This window comes from Crocuta crocuta, unplaced genomic scaffold (assembly GCF_008692635.1).
Source record: "Crocuta crocuta isolate KB4526 unplaced genomic scaffold, BGI_CrCroc_1.0 scaffold3, whole genome shotgun sequence".
Lineage (NCBI taxonomy): Eukaryota > Metazoa > Chordata > Mammalia > Carnivora > Hyaenidae > Crocuta > Crocuta crocuta.
Window position 1 is genome coordinate 6,817,158 of NW_027529934.1, and position 12,528 is coordinate 6,829,685.

Sequence of the window (12,528 nt, forward strand, 5' to 3'; positions counted from 1 at the left end):
TGTGTGTGTGTGTGTGTGTGTGTGTGTGTGTGTGTGTATGGGTGGGGCAGTGAGAAAGAGAAAAAGAGGAAGAAAGCACAGGACCTTCGCAGTCCTATAAAATCTCATTACTGCCTACTGGTTAATTTTTGTCTTCATAAGACTAGCTTACAGGTCATTGGATTTAATGAAAAGATAAAATAGCCTCTGATACAACATGCACATATTCTGGCTTGAGTTCTCTTAACAGGGAAGGGAAGGGTCTGACCTGGGGAGGAAGGGGGGCCCCTATGACGATGCTGGGGAAGAGGCAAGAGAAACTCATCCCCTGAGGGCTACAGACAGTGCTGGCCCTGTCCCCAGGTTTTGGGCCACCGGATGAGTATGGCTGTCTAGATGCCCACCTTCTTATGAGAAAGGAGCGGGCCTGGACAAGCCCCCCGCTGCCCCGTGGCTGACTGAAGCATGACACCATACCTAGAACAACCCTCGGATGTGAAGTAGGCAGGGTTTTATTTTTCCAGCCATTCCCACCTTGGCTCTGATACTTACTCCCCCAGCCCCAACTTCCCTTTTCTTGGTCCTGCCTGATCCCTCCTTCACAACTTAGTTCGTTAGAAATACCTCAGTTTGTCAGGGGCGCTGGGTGGCTCAGTCTGTTGAACATTCAACTCTTGATCTCAGCTCAGGTCATGATCTTACGGTTCCTGAGAGCAAGCCCCATGTGCTGACAGTGTGGAGCCTGCTTGGGATTCTCTCTTCCTCTCTCTCAGCCCCTCTCCCTGCTCATGAGCCTGCTCTCTCTCTCTGAAAATAAATAAATAAACTTAAAAAAAAAAAAAAAGAAACACCTCAGTTTGTTCACAAGGAGCACAAGTGACTGACAAAGCTAAGGGGCCACCTCTCCCGGGGGCACTCATACTCCAAGCCAGGAGTGACCCTCCATAGGGGCCTCTCTCCTCAGCAGGCAGCACAGGAAGGGGGGGTGTGGGAGTGAGCGCCTCTGGCACCCCGCCAGGGTGTCTCTGCCCAGCTGACTCTGGCCAGGCCCTCACTGCCTTGAGCCCTGGTGGATGGTGGAGAAAACCCTGGCCCGAAGCCTTGCCCGGGGGTGGGGGAGCAGCCCCCACTGTTGGAGGAAGTGAGTGGGTCCTGCCTGAGGCCTCAAGCTGACTCAGTGATTCCTGGAAGGTGGTGATGTCATGGTGACATCGCAGTTCCCCACCCCAGCTAAAGTCAATAGGAGAGTCAGTGACGACTGTCTCTCATTGGCCCTGAGCTCTGAGGTCCCCAGTGACCGAGTGCCACAGATCTCGCAGGCCGCTTAACGCTGCCTGCTTTAATAAATCCCGTCTCTAAATTCCCACAGCTCAGATCATCTGTCCCTACAGTGATCCCACATTCTGGGCAGCCTCGATGGATTGTAATCGTTTTGTCCCTTTCTTTTTCCATGTAAATAAATTCACAAATCGTAAAAAGCCACTCCAGGCCGGATCCCGGGTCCCAGGGCTTGCGGGAACGTGGAGCCTCTGGCTGTGCGTGACCAGACACGGAGCACGTGATGACGTGTATCCTTGTGTCTTTCTCCAGGGTCACATCTGCACATCGTCAACAATATTAATAGCTCCTAAGGGCCGAGAGCTGTGTGCCTTTAATCCTTTGTCTCCTCTAGGACTCTGGAATGGTGTTGAGCCGTGTGAACAGCTAAAACTGCTTGCAGGGGAGCTAGCTCCCCATCTCCTGTCAGGCTCTCTGTCCCATCACATTTTGGAGGAAGGGGCATCTGCAACAAGGGCCCCACGGATGGGGAAGAAAGAGATGCGTTTTGCTTCTGGAGGATGGGTGCCATGTTCAAAGGTAACTAGTCAGTCCAGGTGTGGGTATGAGAAAAACCCCGCTGGACTTGCTGGGGCCACGAGTGCTTTCACAAAACCACTCCCTGCTCCCCTGTTCGCCCAAAGACCCGACTCCTTGGGAGGCCGAGTGTCAGACCCACGTGGTGCAAACTGGGTCCTTTGTCACCTGGAGTCTGAATTCAAGCGCCTCCTCGGCGGTCCTTCCCAGCCGGGCTCCAGCGGTTTGCAGGAGGCGCCCCGGCTGGCCTCACGCTGCCCGATGCTGCCCCCTGCAGGCGGTTCTGGGGCACAGCCCTCACGGCCGGGCTTGCAGGCTCTGAGCCGCTGCCGCCCAAGCCCGAACGGTAGCTTTTCATCACCTAAAGTTGTCAGGGCAGCTAATAGCCCATGAACGTGGGGAGAATGAGGCTTCTCCAAGTGAATTGAGTGTTGAAAGACAGTATGATAAGTGGCGGAGGTAGTGAGGATGACTGATGAAGATTCAAATCTGAAATGAGATGGGGGTGGGTGGGGGTGAGGTGGCAAAGAAGGCACTAATGGTTACTGCGACCTTGCCATTTACATTAAGGCTCAGGACACTCTGAGAGGCAGGTGTTCTGCGCCCCTGCTTAATGAATGAAGGAATCGGGCCTTAGAAAGGTTAACTAACATGACCAAGGTTACACAACCAGTAAATGGTGGGGCCAGGACCTGAACTCAGTGACCCCACAGCTCTGTGACATCTGCTGTCCCATCACCCCATGCTAAGAGAGCAGAATCCTGCCCAGGAGGAAGATCTCTTTATCTGTGGTGTGAATGGGGTTCTTTGGAATGAAGATGAAATTTTAACAGTATTCTCTTCACTAAGGCTTTTAACCACAGCCTCAGTGATGTGATTTTCAGATCCCCCTGCCTGAAAACACCCCCCCCCACAACTTGCCCATCACGTTGCCCAGAATGTCACTATAGGAGAGTCATTCCCTTGATTAGCATTGGCTACTTGGTACTCTCTCATTAACTGAAAACCTGATTCCTGGTGGAGGGGGGAGGGTGTCACATGTTGAACCCTTCCATCTTACCTCAGTGGGGATTAGCTTGTGTGATTGCTTTATCCCTGTGATAGAGAATTAAAGGTGTGGGGAAAGTGGAGGACACGAGTATCTGTGTCCCCAACTACATGCTTCATCTTCTCCCCCTCTTATGCTTCTTTCTTTGACATCACATGGGCCCAGCAATCTTCAGGGTGTCTGTCACTCCTCCATCTAATTGGTCATGACGTTGTATCTGGCCTACCTCTTAAGTGGCACTTGACTCTTTCCTGTGCACACTCCCGAGCTGATCTCTGGTCAGATTGTCCCTGGCTCGTTCCTGGCTCTAGACCTTTAATTAAACCCAGGGCGGCAGTGGAAGAGAGCTTTCTAGAATGCAAATCTGATAATGCTGCAACTCCTCCTAAGATCTTCCTTATTGCTTAAGGAGTGCAAACTCCTTAGTATTTTCTACAAACCCCCCAGGACCTCAGTGCTACCCCTCTCTCTAGCACCAATTCTGTTCCATCTCTGTACATTCCTCCATCACCCCCTCCTCCATCCCATTTCTGCTTTATTATCTGACATTTTTCCTTTGTTACCTTTAATGTTCATTCACATCTTCATGCCTTTGCCCGCGCTTTGTGTTTGTTAGGAAAGCCTTCTGTCTTCGGTGGTCAGCTGACCACTCCTTGGAGAAGGCATCCCTGATTCCCATCCCCAGCCCCCAGGAGGGCATGTTTTTATGTCTCTGTCTCCCCACCTAAGCCTGGATACATAAATGAATGAGTGAATGAGCAAATGGAGTCAGCTGATGAGTGGGCTATCCATTTCAAAGGATGTGCTGCTATTTTTTAAATGAATACAGACCGTGGCTGCATTTGTGAATGTCGCCATCATGCATGGAATGTGTATGTGTGTGCATTGGTGGGCTACGCTGGCTCTGTTATGATAAGTAATTTGATGGGCCTTGAACTTACTCACACCAGCAGACTAGTTTCAGAACATTGCCATGGAGACGGATGACGCTTCAAGCAGCAGGGTACCACTTAGGCGGTGACAGATTTTACAGAAAATGGGCTTCAGTACACCTTTCTTGTCAAAAAAAATCCCCCAGCTAATGGAAAGAGTGCTTCAAGGCAGAATGAAAGCTTGTGCCCCAATGAACAAAAAGCCCCTGAACTTAGGAAAACAGAAGGTAACAGGGTAGGAAGAAGGTAAACTCTTAACCATAGACCTAGACCAAAAGACCAAAAAAAAAGAGAGTGAGGAGGCTGAAGCCCTACCATTGATGCTGGAGTTCTAGATGTTATCAGAAAATGAACAGAGGGAGAAGATGTTTCAAATATATAATTACGTTAAAGAATATGAGGAGGGAATCCTGTCGTGTGGTGGGATGAGATATCACAGAGAATATTCAGAACTGGAGAAAACTTGTCCCTGGGGCTTTGGCAAGTTATTAATCATTTATGATATAACTAGAACTTCCATTTCTCCTTAATCTGCAGGGAATGACCTTTCCTGCCCGGTAGAAATGTATTTGTTCAAGGACTAGTTCAAATGGTGCCCCACTGCAAGTGAAAGCCTTTCCTGAGTCTCTGGCAGGGTTTCCAACTTTCTCGGCGGGGCTCCTTGGGGCTGCTCTTTTCTCTGTTTATTGCATCCACCTCTCTGACAGTTGCCAAATGATGTTTTCTATTTCCATCATTCCTTCTTCTATTATAGGCAGCTCCTTACTCTAATAAGGAGCTCTCCCATTTTCTGTGTTTGTTTATAAATTTATTTCACTAAGTGCTCTCATTTTATTCAGTAGGTTGTATTTTATTGCCAACCTTGTTTATCTTGATACTCGGATGGCCTCAGACACGGTCAGAGTTCCTTCCGACATGCCCCCATCATCTCAGCACTTGGTGGCAGTCTGATACAACAACGTGACTCAGGTTTGTCTCGTACTTTCCCCACTCCAGCCTGGAATTACCCCTTTCCCCAAGGAGACCCACTTCCTTTCAGTGGAGGATGGTGTTTAGGAATCAAGATCGGGCCACTTAGTGTGTTTATTGTTAGTGGGGTGTCATTGCTTCTAGACCCTTTTGGTGGAGAGAGGTAGGAAATACATGTATGTACATGCACAAATATGTATATAGACATACTGAAACCTGTAGCTCTTCCTATATATCCCTGTGTTTACATATTTAAAAAATAAGCTGATATTGATACATCCAATTCCATTCCACCTTCATGCTTCTTTATAGCTCTCTCTCTCTTTTTGCGATTCCTTTCTCAACCTGGCTCTCATTATCCTCAATATATGTACCTATTCACTCAATAAGATTACTTATTTGCTTAATATAATCAACCTCCCAATCATACCAGTCATACCCCCGCCCTCCAGCATCTTGTGCCCTTGGGCGCCAGTAGGTATATCATCAAAGGACCTCCACAGGGAACTCTCTCTTCCTGTCAGTACCTGGTGGGGACTTGGTGCTGACTATTCCGTGCCAGGAAGGGTAGAGGAAAGGAAGGAAAAGGAAGAAAAAGGCTGTGCTGATTGCTTTAACTGAAAGCTAAAAGGAAGAAAAAAGGAGATGCCATTTTACCTAGTCAGCAAGTGCTTTATCAAGTATTGATTAATAAGAAAGCATGGATGGATGAATATTGCAAGTGTGAACTGGTAATAAATATTGGTTTAATAAATCATCCAATTATTTATTTATTTAAGTTTTATTTAAAAATTTTTAAATGTTTATTTATTTTTGAGTGAGAGAGACAGAGCACCAGTAGGGGAGGGGCAGGGACAGAGAGGGAGACACAGAATCTGAAACAGGCTCCAGGCTCTGAGCTGTCAGCACAGAGCCTGACATGAGGCTCGAACTGGAGAACTGGGAACGGTGAGATTATGACCTGAGCGGAAGTCGGATGCTTAACCGACTGAACCACCCAGGCGCCCCCCAATTATTTATGTTTAAACACATTGTTGTTGTCCTTCTCTTCACAAATGCCATATAACCTTGTAGATGGGGCGGAAAATATACAATATCACTGATAGGTCAAAGAAATGCCCAAAGGGCAATTCACAGTGGGTGCAGTCCTCAAGATAGGGACTTCTCTTAGAATTTTGTAGACAGAGTTAAAAAAAAATTATCTTCTAAAGTTGAAGCCCATAAAAATCAACTTCAAATGAAATAAGATTAATGACTTTTGGGTGGAATCATCTTGGAAGATGACTTGTAATAGGCTACTAGATACTGCCAGGTGCTTTCCAAATCTCGGTCAAGGAGACTGGAGACCCTTCCAAAAACTATCTGTGTAGTTATTCCTTCACCACCAGCCATGTTGGTGTCTACCAGGTTTCTTCTCAGCAAAGTTATCATTTCTCTCTTTGGAATTATGTGTTAGTCTGCTAAGCACTGGGGGATGTAACAGAGGAGAAAACACAGGCTTCATGCTCAGCAAGTTCATGGTCTGATTGGAGAGACAGACCAGTAACTAGGCCATTTCGGTACATGTGCTAAGTAGTCCCTTAAGAGGAGTGAGCCCCCCTTTCTGACTTGGAGGATACATGGAAAGGTTTCCCAGAAGAAATGACACCTCACTGAGATCTGAAGGACTGCGAGGAGCTAGCTAAGAGGAAGGTGTGGGAGAGAGGAGGGAATATCATAGGATGAGGGGCCACATGTTCTAAGATCTGGAAAAATGAGAGAGCATGGAACACTTAGAGAGTGGCAAGTGGCTCAGTGTGGCTGGAATACCAAATTTGCGGGAGGTACGGGGGGTATGAGGGATATGAGACTGAGGAGCTATGTAGGGCCAGAATCATCAGAAGCCTTGGAAGCCATATTTTGGCAGCTGGACTTCATCCTAGAGAAAAAGAGACATCCCTCAAATGTTTTAGGCAGATATGTGATGTGATCATAGTCCCCTTTTAGAAAACCTCTCTGGGCTGTGTACAGTGAGTTAGCCAACTTGAGGTTAAGGGCACAGTCCCTACAAGTCTGCCCTCACTTCAGACACCAGCCCCAAGTTTGGGGTCCCCAGGATCACCTTTCCTTCATAGCATCTAGCTGCAAATTCAAGGGTTCCCATGACTACCCTCACAGTTGATAATCTGATGTTTAGGAAAGTGTTATACTTAGGAATACACTTTTATTATAATAAAAAGATACAAATTGGAATTCGTCAGAGATATAATTAATTGGAATCAGGAGAGTTCCAAAAATGAAGCTTCTATGCCTTCATGATGCATTGCTTCCCAACATCTCTAGATGAATACACACAAGTATTGCCAATCAGGGAAGTTCATGCACGCTATCAACGGAGCACTGTCAGGGTGGAGTCCAGCATGGGACTTGATCCTATGAACGACCCCACGACCGACCTACCGTGAGATCATGACCTGAGCTGAAATCCACGAGTCAGACACTTAACCAAGTTAACCAACTGAGCTACCCAGGCACCCCCAGAGTTTTTATTGAAGCTTCATTACCTAGTCATGGTTGATTGCATAATAACCCACAGGGTTGAACTCAAGCTCCAGGCTACTTCCCCTCCCTGGAGGTCAGGCTGTCACGTGGCCCAAAGCCCCAACCACAATCACTTGCTTGGTCTTTCAGACTTGGCTAGCCCCATCCTGACTCATCTCATTAGCATAAGTGAGGGGACAACCTCGAATAACAAAGATACTCCTCTTGCTGTGAAAATGGCAAGTTTAGGGATTTCCTGCCAGGAACACAGACAGAAGGCAGATCTTTCCCTAGGTGGGGCCAAATTTATTACTATGCACTGTGGTGTGGTAGTTAGGTTGGATGAGAGTTAAGTCTGAAAACAGGAAAACCAATTAAGTGGTGCTGCAGAAATCCAAGGAAGAGAGCATGATGGCCTAGACCGAGGAAGCACAGAGAGGATGGAAAGAAGTAAAGGGATTTTGATATATTAGGAATAGGCTGTCAGTACTTGGTGTTTGATTGGATAAAGAGGTTGAGGGCTGGGGAAGAGGCTAGGACTATGGCATAGGTGTCCTGGGCAAATAACCGGTTTAGGGCTGCTGTTTGCCAACATCTCTTGGCTTCTTGTTTTTTGGATCAATCAGCCTAGCACAATGCTTGGCACATAATAAACATTCAGCAAATATCTGTTGAATAAAAAAAAAAAAATGAACGAATGATCCCATCTTCCAGCAAAAGAGGAAGTGACTGGATTCAGACTGCTGTAAGGGTGCAGGTCATGCTCAACACATGTTTATTGTTCCTTTCTGAGCTCGGGCCACAAAACAGCTCACCCAGTTTCTGCAACTGGACATTTCCACCTTCCATGTGCAACGCGTTCTGAGATTGCATAAGTATGTGTGTGTGTATGTGCATGTGTGTAATAAGGGGAGGTTCTATGCAAGTTGTGAAGCCAGACACACATCGTACTGTTTTGGGGAGACTTGAAGAGGGGTATGTGTTTGCCTGGAATGGAAGTAGGACGAATGTTGAAAGGAACTTTCTTTCCCCTCCATGTTTCCAGATGGAGGGAGTTTGATTAGGGTAACCCTTTTGACTTCTCTCTGCCCCTTCCTCTCTCCTCCCTTGTAGTTGAACAATTTAATGAGCTTGGGAAAAGGCACTGAGGGTACCTGACTCAGTCCCTCCCTGACTCTCAGAATCTGCCTGCCTCCAGAGAGCGTAGGCAGGATCAGGTTTAGTATTACTAAATTCATGGAAGAGGAATGGTATTTGGTTCGAGCTCTCTCCAACAATGCTCCCAGCAGAAGAGCGGAAGTCTGTGACCAACTTGCCATGACCTGTCCCCTGTCCCCTGCCCTGATTCCCTGGGTACTGGTTTTATGACTCCCTTACAGCCTGAGTTCCTGTTTGCATTAGCTTAGGCCGCCATCACAAAATGCTGGAGAGCGTAACAACAGAAGGGCATTTTCTCACAGCTCCGGAGCGATTTGGGTTGGTTTTTGGTGGGACCTGTCTTCCCGGCTTGCCGGCAGCCATCTTCTTGCTGGGTCCTCTGGATATGGACTGTTTTCTGTGCTTAGGCAGGCAGACAGACAAAAAGGTGGCCAGTACCTCTTTCTTTTCTTATTAGACCTCAGTCCTATGGAATCAGGGCCCTACCCTTATGACTTCACTTAACCCAAATTAATTCCTAGAAGTCTCTATCTCCAAATATAGTCATATCGGGGATTAGGATTTCAACGTATGGATTCGGGGGGGTGTCGTAACAGTTGATAACACTTTTCTTTTCAGGAGCTATCCCATCTTCTTTCATTAGGATATAGTTTTATAGACTGAGTTGTGATTAAGAATTACTGGATTGTAATTTCAACCTGGTTTTAAGAGCCAACCATGAGCCTGGCGCTCAATAATTACTGTTTGATGCCCTCAGGAATGTGATACTTAGGTTTTGTGTAATATTGGTGTCGGTTGACTTTGGGCATAACACCAAAGGGCATGGATGCTAGATATGTCGGCCCTTTGGATGATAGTATCGGCCGCACCCAGGTGCACCTGAGGAATTTTCCAATGCTGACTGGGAGGTGCTGTTTTTTATGTCGCAAAAATCCTCGAAGACTGAATGATTTAAAACTGGGGGCAAAGGTCACCTTTGGTAGATTATTCCTATCTTGTTCTTGTGTCATTCCTGAAAAGTTCATGCTGATCATTATGGGTTGTGGTGATGAAAGGGGTGAACTTCTGAACTGGGAAAAATACTAGTAAGTGGAAGGAGGGGCTTACATACTTAAAACTATAAAATGTCATCAAAATTGTTATTTTGATCTGGGGTAGACGTCATCCCGTCTTCTCTTATGATATTGACATAAGATATATGTTGTTGATATATCTCCAAGGAATTTGCTAGCCACTCTGGGCAGCATCCTCTCTATTGGGAGGCCACAGCCCTGGAATAAGAGCCCCATTGCTGGTCCCATACAGCCCATGTCTTGGGAGGCAGCTTTAAGGGAGGTCTCAGCAAAATGCCAGGTGATGGAAGTGAGAACATAGGTTGCAGAGCGGGTAGAACATAGTTTCAATTCTGCGCCTGCTGTTGTAACTTTCAGCAGATAACTTTACCTCCCTGGGCTTCTCTGAGCTGCTGTTTTCTGTTCTGTACAATACTGTTGTCAGGATCAAACAAGATAGCTTACTAGGTGAGCGCCATGCCTGTTGATGTTAACGAGCGGGATCCTTTCTCTCAGACCAACCTGATTGCCTCGGGAACTACAAGGCTTGGTACCCACTTGTCAATGATGTTCCTTTTCTCCACAAGACCTGCTCTGACCTCCAGAACCCAGCGGGAAGTCTCTTCCAGACTCCCCACCTTATCACCTACCAGGATCATAAGGTGTTTGCTGAGTGAGCTTTCTGTCTGAATCTGCATTTTACTTCCTCAGCTAGACTGGCCTCTCTTCCACAGCAGAGAATTCTCATATCTGTTTTTTGTTTCATTTTCGAATCTTAGCACAAGGCCTCTTTGCACATAGCACTTGCTCAAAAAATCAGGATCGGCTGATATTTCACCTACTTTTGTCTCCTCACTGTTGCCCCAGGGTCTTGAACTGAGCTCAGCCTACTACATGAGGTCGTTACTACAAAGTAACGTGTTTATTCCTTTATCTGTTTATCTAGCAGCCCTACCATGACTCACACGTCCAAATGAGGCCTCTGCCTTATAAGGAGGCACTTTGAGGGCTATTATTCCAAGAAGCCTGCCATCTCGCAAAGGCATTTTTAAAACTCCTGCTTTGAATCAGTGCCAGTGTCAGGATGGTGAATCCTCACACATCCTGGGAGCAGTTATTTTTGGAAACAATGAAAGTCATGTTGGCCAAGTTTGGTAAGTATGGTCCTTCAGGGGGTGGGAGGGTGTGGAGAAAGAGGCCGCTGGTGGACTGGTAATCTGGGCCTTTCTAATGTGTCAAGCACTTTGCATTCACTGTCTTATTTTATTCTTTTTTTTTTTTTTTAAATATTTTTATTTATTTCTAGGAGAGAGAGAGACAGCGTGAGCAGGGGAGGGTCAGAGAGAGAGGGAGATACAGACTCTGAAATAGGCTCCAGGCTCTGAGCTGGCAGTCAGCACAGAGCCCGACGCGGGACTCGAACCCACGAACCGCGAGATCATGACCTAAGCGAAAGTCGGACGCTTAACCGACTAAGCCACCCAGGCGCCCCTGTCTTATTTTATTCTTAATAACATTTCTATGAGACAGGTGCTATTATTACCTCCGTTTTACAGACAAGGAGTCTGAGGCACAAAGTGCACATTCTCTGTACAGGAGTATCATGGCTTTCTCTCTCCCTGCTCCATCACTAAGCTAGTGTTAGGAGGCCAGACAGCAGGCAGGACAGACATACTGAAGTGACCTTTCTGCACCCAGGTGGAGATGAGGAACAAGGCCGCCTTATCTGAAGACAACAAAGCCAAGAACAGTGACATGTGAACTGGTGGGGGCGGGGAAGTTACGGGGATTGCAGGGACCCTGGAGGAGAGGGCAGACAGGTCCATGCAAGCGCCTGTAGGGCTTCTCCAGGAGAGACCAGACAAGAGGGGAGAGGACCGACCGGTCCAGGACTGGGGACTCATGAGCACGGGGAAGATGGTCACCCGAATTCCTAGCTGAAGGAATTCCTTTTGTGCCCCTCTTTTTCACTTTTTAAAAATCATATTCATGTTGGCTGACTGTAAGAGGAGCTTAAGTTCATTGTGGAAAACTTGGAAAACATAGGGGAGTATAAAGAAGATAAAAATGATCTGTAAGTGACCCCTCCTCCCCAAGATCTCAGGCGTTGGTAAGATGCAGCCACGGAGCCCAGCAGCCGCACACGAGGTTATTTATAAGCTCCGGCTTCTCACCCGCCCACTCCCCTCTCTGCCTGGGCTTGGGAGGCCTTGGGCCAGGACATTCCCTTGCAGCCTACACAGGCTGCTATATAAGTTCTGCTCTTCTAGGCCTGGATCAGGACGTTCCTTATCTCTTCGCAGCAGCGTTCTGACAATGCGCCCAGTTGGCAGGCGCTCTGAGCCGCGCCAGTGGGCTCTGGCTGCCGCTCCCGGGGCCTCCAGCCCCCACATGGTTGTCTGTTCTGGTTCCCGCCTGAGACTTGGCCAGCGACACTAACTGAAACCTTCAGCATAGCAAGTCGTTTGCTCGTTGCATTAAAGGGCAGTTGCCAGATGGCTGGGTTGAGCTGGATGGGTGTGGCATGAGTGACCAGCGTATCCAGCACACACAAGCTCCATGGTCAGTGTCCCCCTCCCGAAGCAGCTGTGCTTAAGCCCCACTCCCTCAGCCCCCGCCCTGACTTCTCTCTCCTTTCTCTTCATTAGTGCTTGGCTCAGAATTTTCTTCATCCATATGGCTTCTGCAGGCAAAGGCCTGCCATGGCTGGTGGCCTGCCTGTCTCTGTTCCAGAATTCCGGGCTGGACTTCTCCTTAATCGATGGTGGATTATAGCAAACGTCCTCTCTCTGCCTGGAAAATAAGTTTTGCCAAAGGAGGTAGAACCATCTTATTGTTACCATTGGTAGGGAAGACAAGAGAGGCATCTGCCCCAAAATGTATACGCTTTTGTTAGAAGGTCGGGGAGGGACTGTAAAGTATTCCCCAAACTGAGAAGGTACTTTGAGGACGAAAAATGAAGGAGGCTACACCACACAGTTTATGTAGGGTTTTATTCAGGGTGACTTACTGATGG

The 12,528-nt window shown here is 47.5% G+C and overlaps 1 long non-coding RNA gene across 1 annotated transcript in view; it reads left to right on the forward strand.

Annotated features, from left to right (window-relative positions):
- The first annotated feature begins 12,229 nt into the window (after positions 1-12,229).
- The window catches only part of LOC144230877 (uncharacterized), a 6,247-nt gene continuing 5,948 nt past the window's right edge, over positions 12,230-12,528 (forward strand). Inside the window, exon 1 of the long non-coding RNA XR_013334910.1 lies at positions 12,230-12,331. This is a non-coding gene — a long non-coding RNA (uncharacterized LOC144230877). The remainder of the gene's footprint in view (positions 12,332-12,528) is intronic.